The sequence below is a fragment of the Macaca fascicularis genome, chromosome 20, assembly GCF_037993035.2.
Source record: "Macaca fascicularis isolate 582-1 chromosome 20, T2T-MFA8v1.1".
In the NCBI taxonomy this organism is placed as follows: Eukaryota; Metazoa; Chordata; class Mammalia; order Primates; family Cercopithecidae; genus Macaca; species Macaca fascicularis.
In genome coordinates this window covers 44,636,726-44,657,406 of record NC_088394.1, presented here as the reverse complement: position 1 = coordinate 44,657,406, position 20,681 = coordinate 44,636,726, and the positions used below count along the sequence as shown (strand labels likewise).

Genomic DNA, 20,681 nt, shown 5'->3' with positions numbered 1-20,681 from the left:
TTTCAAATTTCTATCAAAATGATCAATGGATTGAACACTTAATGAACTGGTCATTCAGTGAATTGATTCTTAGCTAACTAATTTTCCACAAACAGCCCCTCACCTGGTGCATACACAGGCTTGTGAATCGCTCTCCTCTTCTTCAATTGGAGTTTGAGAGCACCTGTTAGAAAGGGGTTCAGTCCTGATTCACCTAAGCAGGTCTGAATATGGGAGATTTGTCACCATCCTCTATTGAGAGACAGCATCCTTCCCCATGGTGGAAAAGAAGCTTTCATGTTGAAAGCTTGCCTGCTGTTTGTTTACTTGAATTTGGGCGCTTTCTCTGACCTCGCTGAAAAGTCATTATGAAAGAGCAGGCTCTTGGCAGGTGTGTACGTTATAAGTGACACGCTTTAAAAACACCTCGTGTAAATCAGATATTGCCATAAAATGGAAATTGCAGCTACAAATTGCATACTTATTACAGCAGTGTCTGATATATGAGGCAATGTTGACGCTATATAACAGGTAGCTTGAGAAATAGAAAGTTACATGTGGCACATAAAAGATAATTATTTTTCAATTCGCAATAATACAATCGCTCTTATTTTTGACATCACAGAATCCTACATCAAAACTGGAAAGATTCTTATGGACATTATCCAGCCCTTCATTTTATAGCTAAGAAAGCTAAGGTTTGTGAAGGGATGCAATCCGCCCAAGGTCACCCAGAACCTGGCGGCGCTGCTTCCTTGACATACACCCACCATGTGGAGGCTCCGTGGCTCTGTCCACTTTCCTTAATGAGTCTGTGGAAGCAGGAAGTCTACTTGAGTCTACCCCATACAAGGCACCAGAGACAAGGCAAGAGACACATGGCCCCTGCCATCAAGAAGCTCACATTGGCCACACTGGTGGGGAAACTGAGCCCCAGGGAGCTGGCACAAGGAGCAGGGGCAGAGGCAGGTCAGATTGCCTCCCAAGCCCCTGACTCTGGGCCCACAGGGCAGTGCTGGCACAGCCTAAGGACAGAGGTGTGTGCCCTGCCCCCTGAACTCCCTGAGTGCATTTTTTAAAATTCTCTTAAAAATGTGAGAGAGTCAATATCCTATTGTGCTATAGTTTTGCAAAATGCTATCATTGGGAGAAACTGGATAAAGGGCATATGAGATCACTCTATTATTTCTTACAAATGCATGTGGATCTACAATTATCCCAATATAAAGTCAATTTTAAAACTATGGGAGGATTTTCAAAATGGCATCAAATGGTATATCCAGTCAAGACAGTGCTGTGGTTGGCTCACAAACCACTCTCACTCGAGCCTCACTTGAAAACAAAATAAACATCTCCCTAGAGAAGACCAGAAATGGATCAGTTAGGTGATGAACACCCTAAAAGCCCTAATGTGGCTAGGCTCGGTGACTCAAACCTGCAATCCCAGCAGGGAGGCCAAGGCGGGTGGGTCACCTGAGGTCTGGAATTTTAGACCAGCCTGACCAACATGGTGAAACCCATCTCTACTAAAAATACAAAAATTAGCCCAGCATGGTGGCACATGCCTATAATCCCAGCTACTCCAGAGGCTGAGGCAGGAGAATCGCTTGAACCCAGGAGGCAGAGGTTGCAGTGAGCTGAGATCGCGCCATTGCACTCCAGCCTGGACAACGAGAGTGAAACTCCATCTCAGAAAAAAAGCTCACATTTGGGTGCAGTGGAAATACAATGCTACAATGCTTGGGCTTTGCCTCTGCCTCTGCCTCTTCCTCATTCTATGTCTTTGGGCTAGTCATCTAATCTCATTGGGTTTCAGTTTCTTGGGTTTTTTTTTTAAGATGGGGGTCTCACTATGTTGCCCAGGCTGGCCTTGAACTCGGAAGCTCAAGTGATGCTCCTTCCTCAGCCTCCTGAATAACTGGGACTACAGGTGCACACCACTGTGCTCAGCTCTCAGTTTCTTAGTCCGCCAAATGAAGCTAATTTCACCTACCTGTCTCACAAGGGCATCATTCGGCAGCATATATACTAAAATTGGAACGATACCGAGAAGGCGAGCATGGCCCCTATACAAGGATGACACGCAAATTTGTGAAACATTTCATATTTTTTAAAAAAAGAATTAAATAATACATTCTAGATAGGATTATTAAAGATGGTGTTTAAGCTATCAAGAGCTGTATTCATTTCAGACTCTACAAAAAGACCAACACTGCAGGAAGACAGTGAGTGCTGTTGAAGTTCAGGGTCAGACTAATGTGGCAAGAGTCCTCAAGAACTATAGCCTTTTCTGTAGATCATCTATCCTGAAGACATTGCCCCAGATTTATCATTCCAGAAGCTATGCAGATCTGCCTTCTCCCAGGCACTCACAGGGTCGTGACTATTCACTCCAATTCAGAGTTACTTTCTGATTTCAGAATTCAGAATTCTAAGTCCATTCAGTTTTCCAGGTGCGCACCTCTGAAACTGCCACCACTAATCCTATCTCACAGAATGTAAACTGCCTGAGAGCTGGGATGCTTTGGTCTTTCATTCAACAAATGTTTATGGCGAGCCCACTTTGTGCCCAGCTCAGAACTAGCCACTGCCAGTGCTGTAATGCACAAGGAACAAAACAGACAAACTCTTCCTTTAATTGGTGTATGCAATTAAGAAATAGAAAGTGGGAGGCTGAGGCAGGAGAATGGCATGAACCTGGGAGGCAGAGCTTGCAGTGAGCCGAGATCGCGCCACTGCACTCCAGCCTGGATGACAGAGCAAGACTCCATCTCAAAGAAAAAAAAAACAGAAAAGAAAAAAAAAAAGAAATAGAAAGTGGGGAGAAAAGGGAGAGTAAAACAACCCCACCAAGACAATGTCAGAGACTGGCAGGTAGCATGACAGAAATGAATGTCACTGGCTGATTTACTGACTGGGAAGTTGTGTGTGATTGGGTGGCATTCAGCTGGTATACACATATGCTGTCCCAGTTGTAAATGGCTAGCATCTGTTTGGATTACCTAGTGAGTGTACCAACCCTGTTGTCAGAAATGTTTAATGCCACCCCTGGTGTATGGTACAGCATTAGTCAAGCAAGGCATCTTTGAGAGCATAGCACTGAGCAGGAGCTGCATAAGGAGAGGTTGGCCATGAGTACATGCAAGGGAGGCATGCTCCAAGAGACAGAACCAAAAGGTGCAAAAGACCTGTGGCAGGAACTAGCATGGAGTAAGAGAGCAGCAGAAAGAGGGCGGCCAGGGTAACACTGGAGCACAGGAACCTCCAAGGCCAGCCAGGTGGGCAGGAGACAAGGAGACAAGGTGGGCAGGAGCCGCCTATGGGATTTGGGGATTCTTCTCAGTGTGATAAAGAGACATAGAATCCTTATAAGGAGACTTCTAAGCAGGGGACAGGATTTGGGTTTTCATTTTTACACAAGCATCCTGGCTGCTTTTGTAGAGGGGCAAGAGTGTATCCTCAATGCCTAGAATCATGTCTACTGCATAGCAGGTATTGAATAATCTACTATGAAATCAAAGAATGAATATGCTGAACCTTCTCTGGTACTGAATGGAGCCATTCGTGATATGAGTTTAGCTTCTTTTAGATCCTCTCTCTCTATGGCCATTACTGAGCAAAAGTGAATGTCGTCACAAACACTAGCTGCTAATGGTGCTTGAGCTGTTAGGATGAGCCCCAGCTTTGATGGTGGTTCCTAAGGCAGGCTCAGGGTCCTACACACCAGAGCTCCTGACAGGGTACCATGCTATGCTTCCAGGCAGAAGTGGACATCTGAGATCTTTATCACTCACAGACGTTACCATGCAGAAGCCTATGCAGAGGAGCTCCTATGTTTAAGTGGGTCTCTCTGCAATAATGGTAAAATTAGACTGTCATTCAAGAAAATTGCTTCCTTGGGATTGCCATTAGCACCTCGGAAGTTGCAATCTGGGGTTTGCGTGTGATTTTTTCATTTTGCAGACTTTACTGCTGCTTCTCAAAGGTGTTTTTTCATTGCAACTTTTCTTCTTTTCCCCTTGTCATCTCCCCATCTGTTCCTAACAGTACATCGCAGAGGGAAGGTCCTCACCATTGTGCTCATCTTTTCACTCAGACAGTGAAAAGCACTCTGAGGGGGAGGTGGGACATGCACAGGAGGCCACAGTGAGGCCTTCAGAAAGAGATAGCACCATCTGCAGTTGACACTGTGGGTGGCCTAACCAACACATTTCCTCCTCTTCTTCTTCCTAAAAGAATCCAGATTTTGTCCAGGTCTGCATGAAGCCATGTGTTTCACAGGAAACCAACCCCACCCCCAGCTCTGGGGATGAGCCTGATTGCTTTGGAAGTAATCCCAAAAACCCTTGCAACGATTGACTCAGGAAAGGTGACCAAATTGAACCAGAGAAAGAAAAGGAGAAGCTTGGGAGAGACCTTTGTTTATTTATTTGGCAAATATTTATTGTGCACCTACTATGTTCCAGGCACTGCTATTAAATGCTGGGAATATAGAAATTATGCGGCAGGGAAAAGAAAGAAGTCATGACTCTGTGAAGAGACACAGACAATAAACAAAATAAGTCATAAAATATGTATAGTATTTGACGATGATCAGTGAAACAAGGTGAAGTAAAGCAGAGATGGAAAGCATGAAAGTCCAAGGGCTGCATTTTTAAATAGAGTCCTCAGGGAAGTCTATTCGAGGAAGGTGAGGGATTTGTCATAATGAAGTCTGTAGTGAGATCATTTCAAGAAAAGGGTCCTGGAGCGGGATGGGCTTAGCATGTTTGAGGAGCAGCAGGGAGGTCAGTGTGCTGGAGTAGAGTGGACAAGAGGGACAAGAGCAGAAGAAGAAGTCAAAGAGGTGACACTGAGGCCGATCTTGCTGGGCACTGTAGGTCTGGAAAGGACTCCAGCTTTTATACAGAGGCTGCTGGAGGGTTTTGAGCAGAACAGTGTCATGATTTGGCTTATGTTTCAACAGGCTCCCTTTGGTTGCTGTTTAGTAAACAGACCAAGAGAAAGCAAGGACAAGAGCTGAAAGGGTTCATCCTCCATCTTCTGGGAGAGCTTCCAAAAGTCCTCTCTCTTGTCCTTTGGTGTCATTATGAGTAGATGTGAGATGTGAGGAGAACTACAGCCTCTCCATACTCACCTGAGTGTGAAACCGCTCCACGCAGGAAACAGAGCCAAGAGAACTGCTGAGAAATGCACACAGAGCTACAAAATTTGGTCAACTATAAAGCTTACCTTGCACCTAAATTTCTGGTTCTGCAAGTCAATAAACATCCTTATTGCTTCAACCAAAGAAAGTTGAGTTTTCTGTTTCTTGAGCTCAAAATCTTTCCAACTGATTCATCACCGATCCTCACTATCCATCAGCACCATTTGCTCCCACTATGCATGCTGTGGCTACCCCAGAAAAGCCTATTTATTTATTTTTGAGACAGGGTCTCACTTTTTCACCAAGGCTGGAATGCAGTTGTGCCATCTCAGCTCACTGCAGCCTCAACCTCCAAGGCTCAAGTGATCCTCCCACTTCAGCCTCCCAAGTAGCTGGGACTATGGGCATGCACAACCACTCCTAGCTATTTAAAAATATATATTTGTATATAAATATATTAAAAACATACATAAATATATATATGTAAATATGTGTGTGTGTGTGTGTATATATATATATATATATATATGTATATACACATGAGACAGGGTCTATCTGTGCCGCCCAGGCTGTCAGACTCATCACCTCTTCCTCACCATTTGTGTATTAAATCACCCAACATTTATTGAGTCTTGTATTGGGCTTCCTACTGTCCTGCATTAGAAAGATCAATCCCAGTTCTGAAGAAGTCAAGATTATGTACAAAAGAGAGAGAGACAGCTCTTCTGGTTCCATGACGTTAGATTGTGTTAAAAATGACTTTCTTCAGTGCAGCCCATGTGGTCTAAATGCATGAGTCTCTCTGGGCCTCCGTTTGGCCCTTTGTAAAATAACCCTTTCCATCTCTGAGAGTTCATGATCCTATGACTTATAGTAGCTTTCCTTTTGTATTGCTATGGTTTGAATGTTTGTGTTTCTCCAAAATTCTTGTTGAAACTGAATCCTCAATGCAATAGTATTAAGAAGTGGGGTCTTTAGGAGGTTATTAGACCATGAAGGTCCCATCAGATTATTGCCTTTATTAAGTGCCTTGAGGGACCAAGTATGCCCCTTTTAGCCCTCCTTGCATGTGAGGAAACAGCATTCATCTCCCACTATGCAAAGGCACAGCAACAAGGTACTGTCTTGGAAGCAGAGAGTGACCCCTTAACAGACTCTGAATCCACTGCATCTTAATCTTGAACTTTCCAGCCTCCAGAACTGTGAGAAACAAATGTTCATTCTTTATAAAACAGCCAGCCTAAGGTATTTTGTTACAGCAGCCTGAACAGACTAAGACAGGTGTCAATCTCTACAGTTAAGCTTCTGTAGCAGACAACAAACCAGAGGTCACAAAGACTTCTTCATATTTTTTCAAAGCCAGAGTCCATGACTAAGTGAATTTGGCAGCACCATGAGCCAAGTCACATTCTTCCACATAGTTTACAATAAAAAGTTTTCATAATGTAGCTATCCCGTAACAAAAGTATTAATCCTCTCCCCAATATCAACCTTGAATTTCCCATTTCTCTACATTTTTCCCTTTCTAGTTTCTTGCTTTAAATGGTATAGCACTATGGTTAAGTTAACTTAGTCTAGAACCAGACAGTATAGTATGTTTAACGCCCTCATTCTTTTTGACCCCCACATATCAATCAAGTGACCTTTCTGACTGTAACTCTCACCCTCCTCCTCTCTCATGATCTTCCTTAAAATTCTTCCCTAGTTACAGTAAGACTACATTTGGTTCTCTTACATCTCTGAAAGCTATCACTTCCAAGCCACTTTGGCTAATGCCTCATCATCATTCATGAGTTATCTGGGACTATCCCTAGGTCCTATTCTTGCCTTCCTCCCCCTCTAAACTCATTCTCCTTGAGCATCTCCCATCTTACAACTAAGTCCCAGACCTGTGTTTTTTCATACCTTTCCTTTTTATCTGTGCACCAACCCACATTCCGCCCATGTCTTCTCCATCCTTCCTCTTCTTCAATCTATCAATTAGGATTCATCTAGCAAAAACAGAAACCCTACTAGGTGTTCCAAATGGAGAGAACTTAATACAAGCAATTGACTACTCCAGTGATGGAAGATCAAGAAGTCAAGCAGAAGACATTGAGGCAACCCAGAGATCAACCACAGAAGGAAGATGACACCAACCCTAAGGATGGAGGGACAGCAGAAAAGGTTGGAATTACCAGAGCCTGAAAGCTGCAGCTGTCCAGCAGACCCTAAAATCATGGCAGGAGCTGCCTGTTGGAACTAAGACCAAGAAAAGAGAGTCTGGCTACAAATGGCATCAGGGATGAGAGGTAGACACCTCAAGCCATCCTACTAGACACAGAGAGAAGAGGAGGAATATTCTCCAGTTTCTCCTCTCCCTCAGTCTTCAATCTTCCAAAAATGCTTTCCTGAACTAAATGTCAAACGATGCTGGGAAATATAGGTCCCAGTGACACAGATCAGATGGGAGAAGGACAGGCAAACAGCCAGTGTACCCATCCAGCAAGCTTCATCTCTCAATACCCACATTCATTCAGGTAGCTTCATTCCTCAGTTCTCCAAACCCAAAACCTTCAGTCATGCTGAATCCCTTCCTCCTATTTCTTCTGGCCCTCTCTGCAGAGTTTTGCCAGCTGCTCTGACTTTTTCTCTAAAATAAATTTATTCTTAACTCCTCTTCCACAGTACTGCAGCCACCATTGCAGTACAGCCACCTTTGCAGTATAGCCACATTGCAGCCACCATTGCAGTACATTCCTGTCGTACCTGGTCCTCCTGTTTCTAGTACCTCTTCCCTTCCAACCTGCCCACCAGCTCCACATTTTCATTGGGAAGATGGAGCCCTGGACCCAGCAGTTTCTGCAGAAGTCTCAGGTCTGACTGTCTTTCCCTGAGCTTGGTCACATGATCTTCCCTGAACCAATCACTGGACAGGTGAAAGGCCTGTCCATGTCAGCTAAACAGAGAGAAGATAGAAAACTTATCTATTTATTTTGATAAATGTAAAAATAGTGCTTCTGATTGGTTGGGCTTTAGTCACATCTTATCCTTGAAACAGGAGTAGGGTCAGCCAGAAAGTGAGTAAAGGGTAGTTCTCCAAAGGAAAAACAGGATTCTGTTTTTAAAAGTATAGGGAATTAATGTTGTAGAGAGGAAAAAAGCAAAGATATGATACACATTCCTTTCATTCTCTCTCCTGCAAAAGAAACCAACAAATCTCTATTCCTTAGCCTATTTCAAGACTCTGTTATGTTGGGAAAAGACTAGAAACAACCTAAAGGTCCATCAATGGGGAATGACTAAAACTAAATGGAGTGATGTGCCATGGTCTTAGGCTTTATTGTTTCATGCAAGGATCAAAGAAAAGAACACACCACAATTTTTTTATTATACTTTAAGTTCTAAGGTAAATATGCACAATGTGCAGGTTTGATGCATAGGTACACTTGTGCCATGTTGGTTTGCTGCATCCGTTAACTCATCATTTACATTAACTATTTCTCCTAATGCTATCCCTCCCCCAGCTCCCCACCCCTCTGACAGGCCTTGGTGTGTGATGTTCCCCATCCTGTGTTCAGGTGATCTCATCATTCAATTCCCACCTATGAGTGAGAACATGGGTGCTTGGTTTTCCGTCCTTGTGATAGTTTGCTGAGAATGATGGTTTCCAGCTTCATCCATGTCCCTGCAAAGGACATGAACTCATCTTTTTAACTGCTACATAGTATTCCATGGTGTATATGTGCCACATTTTCTTCATCCAGTCTGTCATTGATGGACATTTGGGTTGGTTTCAAGTCTTTGCTATTGTGAATAGTGCCACAATAAACATACATGTGCATGTGTCTTATAGTAGCATGATTTATAATCCTTTGGGTATATACCCAGTAATGGGATGGCTGGGTCAAATAGTATTTCTAGTTCTAGATCCTTGAGGAATTACCACACTGTCTTCCACAATGGTTGAACTAATTTACACTCCCACCAACAGTGTAAAAGCATTCCTATTTCTCCACAGCCTCTCCAGCATCTGTTGTTTCCTGACTTTTTAATGATTGCCATTCTAACTGGCGTGAGATGGCATCTCATTGTGGTTTTGATTTGCATTCCTCTGATGACCAGTGATGATGAGCATTTTTTTATGTGTCTATTTTCTTGAGAAGTGTCCGTTCATGTACTTTGCCCACTTTTCAATGGGGTTGTATGTTTTTTTCTCGTAAATTTGTTTGAGTTCTTTGTAGATTCTGGATATCAGCCCTTCGTCAGATGGGTAGATTGCAAAAATTTTCTCCCATTTTGTAGGTTCACTCTGATTGCCTGTTCACTCTGATGATAGTTTATTTTGCCGTGCAGAAGCTCTTTAGTTTAATTAGATCCCATTTGTCTATTTTGGGTTTTGTTGCCATTGCTTTTGGTGTTTTAGTCATGAAGTCCTTGCCCATGCCTATGTCCTGAATGGTATTGCCTAGGTTTTCTTCTAGGGTTTTTATGGTTTTAGGTCTAACATTTAAGTCTTTAATCCATCTTGAATTAATTTTTGTACAAGGTGTAAGGAAGGAATCCAGTTTCAGTTTTCTACATATGGCTAGCCAGTTTTCCCAACACCATTTATTAGATTGGGAACCCTTTCCCCATTTCTTGTTTTTGTCAGGTTTGTCAAAGATCAGATGGTTGTAGATGTGTGGTGTTATTTCTGAAGCCTCTGTTCTGTTTCATTGGTCTATATATCTGTTTTGGTACCAGTACCATGCTCTTTTGGTTACTGTAGCCTTGTAGTATAGTTTGAAGTCAGGTAGCGTGATGCCTCCAGCTTTGTTCTTTTTGCTTAGGATTGTCTTGGCTATGTGGGCTCTTTTTTGGTTTGATATGAACTTTAAAGTAGATTTTTCTAATTTTGTGAAGAAAGTCATTGGTAGCTTGATGGGGATGGCATTGAATCTATAAATTACCTTGGGCAGTATGGCCATTTTCACGATATTGATTTTTCCTATCCATGAGCATGGAATGTTCTTCCATTTGTTTGTGTCCTCTTTTATTTCATTGAGCAGTGGTTTGTAGGTCTCCATGAAGAGGTCCTTCTCATCCCTTGTAAGTTGGATTCCTAGGTATTTTATTCTCTTTGTAGTAATTGTGAATGGGAGTTCACTCATGATTTGGCTCTCTGTTTGTCTGTTAATAGTGTATAGGAATGCCTGTGATTTTTGCACATTGATTTTGTATCCTGAGACTTTGCTGAAGTTGCTTCTCAGCTTAAGCAGATTTGAGGCTGAGACGATGGGGTTTTCTAAATATACAATCACATCATCTGCAAACAGGGACAATTTGACTTCCTCTTTTCCTAATCGAATACCCTTTATTTCTTTCTCTTGCCTGATTGCCCTGGCCAGAACTTCCAATACTATGTTGAATAGGAGTGGTGAGAGGGGGTATCCCTGTCTTGTGCCTGTTTTCAAAGGGAATTTTTCCAGTTTTTGCCCATTCAGTATGATATTGGCTGTGTGTTTGTCATAAATAGCTCTTATTATTTTGAGATACGTTCCATCAATACCTAGTTTATTGAGAGTTTTTGGCATGAAGGGCTGTTGAATTTTGTCAAAGGCCTTTTCTGCATCTATTGAGATAATCATGTGGTTTTTGTCTTTGTTTCTGGATTATGTTTATTGATTTGCGTATGTTGAACCAGCCTTGAATCCCAGGGAGGAAGTCAACTCGATCATAGTGGATAAGCTTTTTGATGTGCTGCTGATCCGGCTTGTCAGTATTTTATTGAGGATTTTTGCATCGATGTTCGTCAGGGATATTGGTCTAAAATTCTCTTTTTTTGTTGTGTCTCTGCCAGGCTTTGGTATCAGGATGATGCTGGCCTCATAAAATGAGTTAGGGAGGATTCCCTCTTTTTCTATTGTTTGGAATAGTTTCAGAAGAAACGGTACCAGCTCCTCTTTGTACCTCTGATAGAATTAGGCTGTGAATCCATCTGATCCTGGACTTTTTTTGGTTGGTAGGCTATTAATTATTGCCTTAATTTCAGAGCCTGTTATTGGTCTATTCAGAGATTCAACTTCTTCCTGGTTTAGTTTTGGGAGAGTGTATTTGTCCAGAAATTTATCCATTTCTTCTAGATTTTCTAGTTTATTTGTGTAGAGGTGTTTATAGTATTCTCTGATGGTAGTTTGTATTTCTGTGGGATCGGTGGACACACCACAAGATTTTAAAGAAAAAACTGTAAGCAGAATATGATCCTTGTGTCTTGCATCTGTATTTAATATCGCTGGGAAGTTACACAAGATCAATATAATAAGGACCATCTCCCAGAGAGAACAAAAATGCTAAAGACACTGAATTTTCACTGCATCCCCTTTTGTGCCATTTGAACTTTATGCAGTGTGGCTGTTAGTTACCAATAAATGAATGAAATTTTAAAAAACATAAAGCAAATAGGAGCACAAAGAGAAAGTTATTGGTAAGCCCACAGATTCTAAATGTCATTTCTCACAGTCACCAACCCTCTCATTCAGATCATTTTGCAGAGGCCCGAGTCCGAGGGGTTTGTTTGCTCTTGCCCATTGTGCAGTGACCAAGGCTATTCAATCACCATCATCATCATTATTCTTGACCTTTTTTGAGTACTTACTATGATCAGTTGCAGTGCTGAGCTTTTTACATGTATTACCTTTTTAAATCCTGGTAACAACTCTATAATGTAGCTGTGACTATTACGAGTGAGTTGCCTAAAGTCACACACTTGATGGGAAAATGATAAAGCTATGATTAATACTTAGCTAATCGCATTATAGAACCAACATTATTAACCATGGCATCCTACTGTCTTTAAGTAAGTAAGATATGGTTTATGACTTTTGAGCCCAGGTCAGACTGACAGCTACAATGTCTGCTTTCCCAGGATCTGGGAAAAGTCCCGCTGAAAGCACATCCAAATGTAAAGGGTGAAATGTAAAGGGTGAAAGCACCCCTTTACATTTCAACAGAAGTTTCAGAATATTCGGGAACACACAGCTGAATCACTGCACATGACCTCGAGCTTATTTATGCCTGCTGGAGGTGAAAGGCCTGTCCATGTCAGCTAAACAGAGAGAAGATAGAAGACTTATCTATTTATTTTGATAAATGTAAATGAATTATATTACTTGTCAAAATGTTATCAAGACCCCAGTGAAATGAGCAGTAGTGTTTTCCCCCCCTTTCAGGGTGAAGGGAGTGAAGGGAGAGAGAAATGAATGTTCAAGACAGATTGCTTTGATTTGAAATGAAAACAAACAACTTTAGGGGAAAAAAAGGCTTTCATTATTTTGGAGACCTTGGCATTCTTGCAGATACATTCATGAATTAATCATTAAAACCCTGAAATGTGAAATAAATCATGTGGTTTTTCAATGCCAGCCCACGATATAGGGGGCCTCAAACAGTTATTAAGACACAGTGCTTTAAAACTGCTACTGCCGACAATGACTTTTCTCTAGGAGTAAAGTGAATGAAGTGTGTGTGTGTGTGTGTGTGTGTGTGTGTGTAAGGCAGCCCTGCGGTCCCAGGCTGGAAGTGTGTGCGAGCCAGTTCCAACCGTGTGTCACCACATATTAGCACTATTTAATATCTGCTAATGGAATGGCTCTGTCTGCCGTCGACAGCAGGATCAAAAGAGGGCCATGCAGCTTTTAAATTATTAGCACTAATTAGGCAAATCAAAGAGGAGGAGGGCAGAGAGACCAGAGAATGCATTAGAATGAAAGCAAGGGGATCGCTACCTACCTCACACTGTCAAGATCCAGCTACCAAACAGCCAATTAGTGCTGAAGACCCTTCCGGAGCAAGGGAAGAATGAGCAGGTCTGCCCCAAGTAGAAGCAGGATGGCTTCATTACTGTGACTCCGAATTAAAATGTAAAGGTTGCTGATCATTGCATAATTAAATACGGTGGCCGGCACCCACTATCCAGGAGTTTCCAGGGTTCCTTTATTAAAGCCACCTTCTCGGCTTCCTCAATGGCCCCCCCACAGGGAAGCCTGGAACTGTCCGTAGTCCTGACAAACATACTGACTTAAAAGGCCTGTGAGAGCCAAAACGCTTCGAGGGGTCTTTCTTCCTAACTACCCCATTACCACCACCCCATTACCAATCCCGAGGATCATTCTGCTTTTCTTTAGAACCCATTTTCCAACTAATTTGTCAAGAAAAAGATGGGGAGTGGAGAGTGAAAAAAAGACCAAGCCTAATTAACTCCCAGTCACTGCAATCTAAATATAAAGTTACTGAAACTGAGGTTGTCCCCTGTTGATGTAACCTTTATCCCTCTTCTCTTTTACCTGCTAGGAGGAAGAACAATTTTCTTGAGTTTGATTGGGACCTAATCCCAGGCCGCTGATCACAATGTGGTATTCAGATGCTTTGCAGGTGTGCAAGATAGCAGGGCAATGGGCCTAATACACCTGGTCCCAGACCAGGAAAGAAACATCTTTTTACCTCAGAGGCTGGGTGTGATGAGTTCCTGGGAGATCTTGCTAGGAGAGCCTTATCTTCTCAGAACTGTGGAGTGACTCGATTTTAATTTTGCTCCTTCAGTCCTTTTTTACATATGCTTTTTCTTCTCTGTATCTTCTATCTTGTTTCCTCTCTTTCCTTTATTTTCCCTTCTGTCCCTTCTGTTCTCTCATATTTCTAGTTCCTCTTCTCTTTCTTTCTCTCAGCTCTCTTCTTTCTCGGTCCCTATTTCTCCCTCTTCTATTGAAAACCAAACTTTAAGAAGAAATAGGATTCGATTTATTTAAACCTTTGAGTTTGGTATGGGACTCAGCTTATTCACTGGGAATGTGCCTCATATTCAGGAACCGAATCCCCGTAAATCTTACCAATCAATTACATTGTTACACTCCTTCTATCTTGGAACTTGAAAAAAGTAATTTAGGACACTATCAAACCACCGCTAGGTACTTATTTTTAAAACATATGGACAAGTGTTCTAGAAAACAAGAGAAAAATAGGAAAGAGAAAAGCAGTGTATGTTTGTCCACAGCCTTGAGTTTGATTCCTGTTTTGTTACTGCAGGAAAAATGTCCTATTTCAGAGCAGGGGGATGGGAGGGCAGCCATGGGTGTCACACTGGAATTCAAACCATGTGGAGGTTGAAAAAAACAGGTCTAGACAGTGGAGAGGTGAAGGTGGAATATGAAGAGCCCCACGGGAGACCAGCTATGTTTTCCTCCAGTCTCCTCAACTTGGCTCAGCAGGCTGCTTCAACTCCATTCCAGATGCAAGTTGAAGTCAAAGAGGAAAAAATGGTCCTGACCTCAACATACAAACAGGAAAGATACCAGTGCAGCTTCTCTAGTGTGACCTGTGCAGCTCACATGGCGTCATGGCGACAGTGGTGCAGGGACAGGTGGTCAGAACCAGAAAAGCTGCGGTTGCAGTCCGTGCACTGGAAAGGCTTGATGCCTGCGCTCACAGAAATGGCTGGTGAGCTCAAATGAATGAGTGAATTTCCAGAAGCAGCCATCCCAGGTCCTTTTATAAGTCTTCTCTCCTATATGAATTCTGTGGTGAGCTTTCAGGTGAGAGCTTTTGGAGTACACTTTGCTGCGTCCTGCAAAGTTACACTGGTGCATCCGTCTTCTCCTTAAGTCAAGCGACTCCTCCCTGCATTTAGACCATTGCTGCTGGTTCTTGCTGTGGTCCCTGCAGACTCTGTGAGGCTGAGGATCCACTTTTAATTACACTCTCCTCATTGTCACTTGGAATCTCCAGTGGAGACATGGAGTGGGGTCAACATTCACTGATCCAGCATTTGTACCATCTCCTCCAATGAGTGGGACTGTAATGGCTGCAGGGCCCTCATTTGCAGGCAAAGTAGTATACACCATGGGCAGAGACTGCACCACCACTGGGATGGCATTCAGGTCACCCATCTTACTTGGAAGACAGACTGAGGGGATGCTGTGAACAACATGTAAGATCTGCTAGCCACCAGTGCCCTGAGAGGGAGTCAGGACAGAGCCTGTGGTCAGAATAGTAGGAATGTTTGCTGATGTTGAAGTGAACACCACAAGGGTCTGGGGAGCAGACTGTGGCTTGGGAGGATGTTCTGGAGCTTGCAGCATGCTAACAGGCTGGAAAGGAGCCTTGGGCTTGGGAGAGGAGAAGTCAACTGGTTCCACTGGGGACAGGCTGAAATCACTCGCCAAAAGTTCTTCTGGGGTCTCAAACCTGATGTCATTAAACAGTGCTGGGTTCTCCATGGGGTTGGCATCCAGAAGTGGTGGAGAAGTCATATTATTTATGCTTCTATCTCAGGGGGATCTCTGCTCTGAACAGGGCCAGTGATGGACCTGAATACCTGCATTGAGCCACCTTCTGAATTAAGTTGCACCTCCAAGTTGTTTATGAGTTGAGCCATATCAACCATGTCACTAGCTGAGGACTCCTGAAGTGTCCAGAACTCATACAGTCCTCAGGAAGGCTCATACTCCTGAGCTAATTGCAACAGAGCTGTTCTCCTCACACTTGCCCGAATTTGACATTGCACAGGGCGATGCCCTCTCGTCTTCTCTTACTTACCCCCACTATCTCTGCTTTTTCTCCTGATTGAACACAAAGTTGAGGCAGAGCAGGAAACCTTCAAGGCAGAAACCCATGAGGAGCTACCACAAGATCCCTTCACCTCTGCCATTGCTGCCGCACACCCCAGCGCCTTCCAGAGTAGGTGGAATGACTCTTTCTCTCTATTTCTCCCTTTTAAAAAAATTCTGTCACTCATCACATTATTGCTATAACTACAGAAAACATGAAGTTTTCATTCACTCACTCTTTGATTTTTTTCTATAGACTCCTTGGTTTAGCTAAATTTTTTGGAATGGTCCAAATTGCCACTTTCTCTTCCAGAAATCCTAAACAAAGACTGGAATGATATTTTAAAGGAGAGTTGGGTCCTTGGGAGTCATGACAGGAAGTAAGTGTATGAGTTAGTGTAGGCTGGGCTGCAGTAACAAACAGACCCAAACATGTAATGGTTCAAAACAGTAGATTTTATCTCTTTCTCACACAATAGCCCAAGGTAGGCCCAGGTTGGTGAGTGGTCTCTTCCCCACACAGTTACTCAAAGACACAGGTTAAGAGTGGCTCTGACATCTTCAATGAATGTCTCCCAAGATGGACATCAGGGGAAACAAGCATAAGTAGGAGATTTTTAAGAACCAGACCTGGAAGTGCCGTAACCAACTTCCACTCATGCTCCATTGGCCAGAATTCAGTCATCTGCCACATATAAATGTAAAGGATGTTAAGAAATACATTAAACCATGTGTCATAAAAAACAGAACCTGATACTGGCGACCATTTAGCAATCTTTGCCAAATGAGACATAGGAAAGATACGGTGAAGAAAGCCATAGGCAAAAAAGTGAAGAACCAAGAGCTGTGTCCACACAACAGCAGACATGCAAGTCTTGGCACAGAACTTGTACCTGGAAAAGGGTAGGAGACTTGGTTAGACAGCTCGGGGCCACGTCTGGCCAATCAAGGTGCTCTCCATGGTGCACCCCACCTACTGGAATGTCACTGTAGTGCAGGGATTCAGGGCATAGGATTTGGTTTCTGAGTCAGACAGGCATGGGAGGAAATCCAGATCCCCCTCTTTCTAGATATGTGATCTTGAATAAGATATTTATGTGAGCCTCGGTTTCATCATCTATAAAATGAGAGAAAAATAATGCTTGCCTTATTTGATATCTCTGAAGATTACACAATATAAAAGATGCAAAATTCTTAGCACAGTATCTGGCACATAGCAGGTACTCAATAGATGGTAATTATTGACACTGTTTGACCATGCTCACCACTGCCACCCTGGTATTGTTCTTAGAGTTTTTTCTATCTACAATGGCTGCTCCCTACATATTTCCCCACCTGTTCCAAGTCCCATCTGCTTCAGAAAATGTATTTCATTTCCAATGATCTGCTTTAAGTCTATGCAACCCGATTGAACACTTTATTATCACAGTCTTCCCACTATGAATGCAAGCTCCATGAGGGTTCAGGGTATTATTTATCCCATTTATTTGCTGTATCCCAGAGCCTAGCACACTGTCTGGCATATAACAGGTGTTCAACTATCACATTCGCTAAGTATATATTCAATGAATATGAGATATACCCATGCCAAAGAGCCTTATTCAGTACCCTCTATAGGTACAGAATTATATAGCTTTGGGGTTATTCTCTAATTTTCCAAGTCAGTTAGTCTTGTCTTCCTGGTGAAATTGAATTCACAGTAGCCAGAGTGATCTTTTTAAAATGTAAATTGGATCCTTTCATTCCTGTGCTTGACCCTCTCCAGTGACTTCTCACCCCCTTAGAATAAAATGCAAACTCCTCACTGCTACCTGTGGGTCCCCGCAAGGCCTGGCCCTGCTGTCCTCTCTCCTTTCACTCCTCTTTCCTCAAGAATCACTGTGCTTGAACTACATGGGCCATTTTTCTATACCTTTAATATACCAAGCTTGTTCCCATCTCACAGTCATCCCCTGTTCCTGAGACACTTTCCCCAAGTACATTCTCAAAGCTTGGTCCTCCCCATTATTCAGGTCCCAACATCACTCTTTCTGACAGGCCTTCACTATCAACACTGTATGAAGTGGTTCTCCTTCCATCATTCACTGCCTTAGGTTGGATTCTCTGGAACCCATACTCTGAGTTAGACAGCTGTTCGCAGGAAGCCTCTAGGGACTGCCTTTGGGATTAGCACCTATAGGGGAGTGAAGGAAGCAGAACCAAGCAGAGGGAGGAGTTAAGCTGAGATGTATGACAATGAAGGCCTCCACTGATACCACTGGGAACTTGGAGTTGGATGGGGCCCTGTAGAGCTGCCCCTCTTTTATTTCACTTCATAGCGCACTTCTCACTTTCTATAATTATCCTGTTAGTTTTTTTCACGTATGCTGTCTGTCTCTGGCCCCACAATAGAAGCTTCATGGGAGTAGGAAATCATTTGGCATTTTCACTCCCGTATCCCAGCACCTAGTACAATGCCCGCCTCATAGTAGGCGCTCAATCCATGTTTGCTGAATACATGAATGGGTGGATGACTGAATATGAATGGCAGAGTTGTTAAGTTCCCAAAGGCAGGCCGTTTCCTGCTGTTCTTGAAGCAGTGACTCCCTGGATATTTGACTGGCGTCACCTGCCACCTCCCATCCCCTCTAACCAGCCACTTGTGACTCTCCAAATGAGAGAGGCCTCCCTAACACAATCGCAGGCTATTTTTAGTCTGTTTTTTCCTCTCTGGTCTGTTGTAGTGGTGAGAAGAGGCTGGCTACCTGGGGCTTGCAGTAGCTCTAAATAAAACCAATCTTCCTCTCTCTGAAAAACCCTAGGAGGTGTCCTCTGTGCCAGGCTACAGGGCGACAACCACCCAGGCTGTGTTTACTGAGAGCTCTGTGATTACATTTTTTAGTTTTCTGGCTGGAGGTACCTGTGGAAGTGATTATGGAGGTACACACAGGAGCTGGAGTCTCTCCTCCCTCCTGCAGAAACACAAACATAGGCTTTTCCCTCTTCTTCAATGGGCTGTCTTCTCTCATTAGACGGCTTTCTAGGCCATAGAAGATTTCTCTGGGGCTGACTCTAAGGGGCCTCTTTCAGCTAATTAGATTGCAGACTGGAAGGCGGACTGTGGGCTCCTTTAATAATCTTCTATTCAGGGCTTCACACGCTCATCTAGTTTGAACATTGGGGAGGAAATTATTTTCTTCTGAAACAGTGAGAGACAGCAAGAAAGAGCGTATGAGGAAACAGGTTTTCTCCTTGAGATTCTACAAGCACGAAGGACAGATGTAATGATGCTCTTCCATGGATGCTTTACAGAGGTCTGCTGTGTGGCTTGGAAAGGCAGTCCTGAATCACCAAACATAACCTTTCTCAATAACGAGGCACTCTTCTGATTCCCTTGAGAAGAAAGGATGGAAGGAGGCACCATCCCCTTTATAGGTAAGGAGAAGACTTCAAGAAGCAGACGACTTCCATGGCTCTGAAATCCAAGTGGCCACACCCCTTACTAGCTGTGCAACCTGTCTTACAAATTTATGAAGCAGAGATTTAGAATACCATAGGTTTTAATTCCGGCTCTACCACTGTGTTACAGCCCTGTGTTCTTGAACAAATTACTTAATTTTATTAACTTTAGTGCCCTCTTCTCCTTCCAGGTGTGTTCAGAGAATTCAATTTGAAAACAAGTATAAGCTATGTGCAGAGGTACACACCTGTAGTCCTGAGCTTAAGAATTCAAGGTCAGCCCCGGCAACATAGTAAGAATCTGTCTAGGAAGGAAGGAAGGAAGGAAGGAAGGAAGGAAGGAAGGAAGGAAGGAAGGAAGGAAGGAAGGAAGGAAGGAAGGAAGGAAGGAAGGGAGGGAGGGAGAGAGAGAAAGAAGAAAGAAAGAAGGAAGGAAAGAGAAAGAAAGGAAGGAAGGAAGGAAGAGAGAGAAAGAGAGAGAAAGAAAGAAAGAGAAAGAAAGAAAGAAAGAAAGAAAGAAAGAAAGAAAGAAAGAAAGAAAGAAAGAAAGAAAGAAAGAAAGAAAGAGAAAGAAAGGAAAAGGGAGGGAGGGAGGAAGGAAATGTAAAGTGTTTAGCATGGTGCCTGCCACATTGCAAATGTTCAGTAAATAGTAGCTAATATTATTATAGCCTCAACCTGTAAACGGGGACTTTAATAGAATTTGCCTCCTAGGCTGATTGTAAGGGTTAAGTGAGATGATGTGTGTAGTGATTTAAACAGTACCTGGCATAGTATGTGTCTTAGTCAGCTCGGGCTGCCATAACAAAATATTATAGACTGGGTGCCTTAAACGACAGAAATTTATTTTCTCATAGTTCCAGAGGTTGGAAACTCCAAGATCAAGGTTACAGCAAAGTTCAGTTTCTGTGAGGTCTCTCTTTCCGGCTTGCACATAGCAGCTTCTCACTGTGTCCTAACATGGTGGAGAGAGAGAATGAGCTCTCCAGTGTCTCATACTGTAATAACACAAATCCTATTAGATCAGGGCCCCAACCTTATGACCTCATTTAAACTTCATTACCTCCTAAAGACCCCATCTCCAGATATAGTCACATTGGGGTTTAGGGCTTCAACATATGAATTTAACGGGGATGGAATTCAGTTCATAGCAGTATGTACTCAATAAACTCTGGCTGCTATGATTATTATCAGTATTGCTCAAAGAGTACATGGCTATGCTGGAATCAAACTGATATCTTAAATCTGACATTTCAGTGGTCTTTCCACACCTTCAGAATCATTGCACCAACTTCCAGCAAATACCTTTTACTGCTCAGAACCATGCTTGCTTCCTTTCGGCTGAAGCTGACACTATTGGAGCTCCATCCAAATTCCTACAGATCCATTTTTTCAGGTCTGCACTCCCAGATTAGATGTTCTTCTGACTACAATGGCCTGTGCCTGCACCTCTTCTTTCAAGGACCGCCCTTGGGCTACTGGGGCTTTTTTCTGTGCTCAGGCAGAGAGTTGTGACTTCCTGGGAGCTTATTTCCCCCCCACCAAAAAAAAAAAAA

At 43.0% G+C, this 20,681-nt stretch overlaps 1 non-coding gene and 1 pseudogene across 1 annotated transcript; one reads left to right on the top strand and one right to left on the bottom strand.

Moving 5' to 3' along the window:
- Positions 1-1,985: 1,985 nt before the first annotated feature.
- Positions 1,986-2,090, top strand: LOC123570763 (U6 spliceosomal RNA). Its single transcript, XR_006695007.2, has one exon. It is a non-coding gene; the product is annotated as a U6 spliceosomal RNA (small nuclear RNA).
- Positions 2,091-14,465: 12,375 nt separating this feature from the next.
- On the bottom strand, positions 14,466-15,524 carry LOC107128404 (Krueppel-like factor 8 pseudogene; annotated as a pseudogene).
- Positions 15,525-20,681: the final 5,157 nt, after the last annotated feature.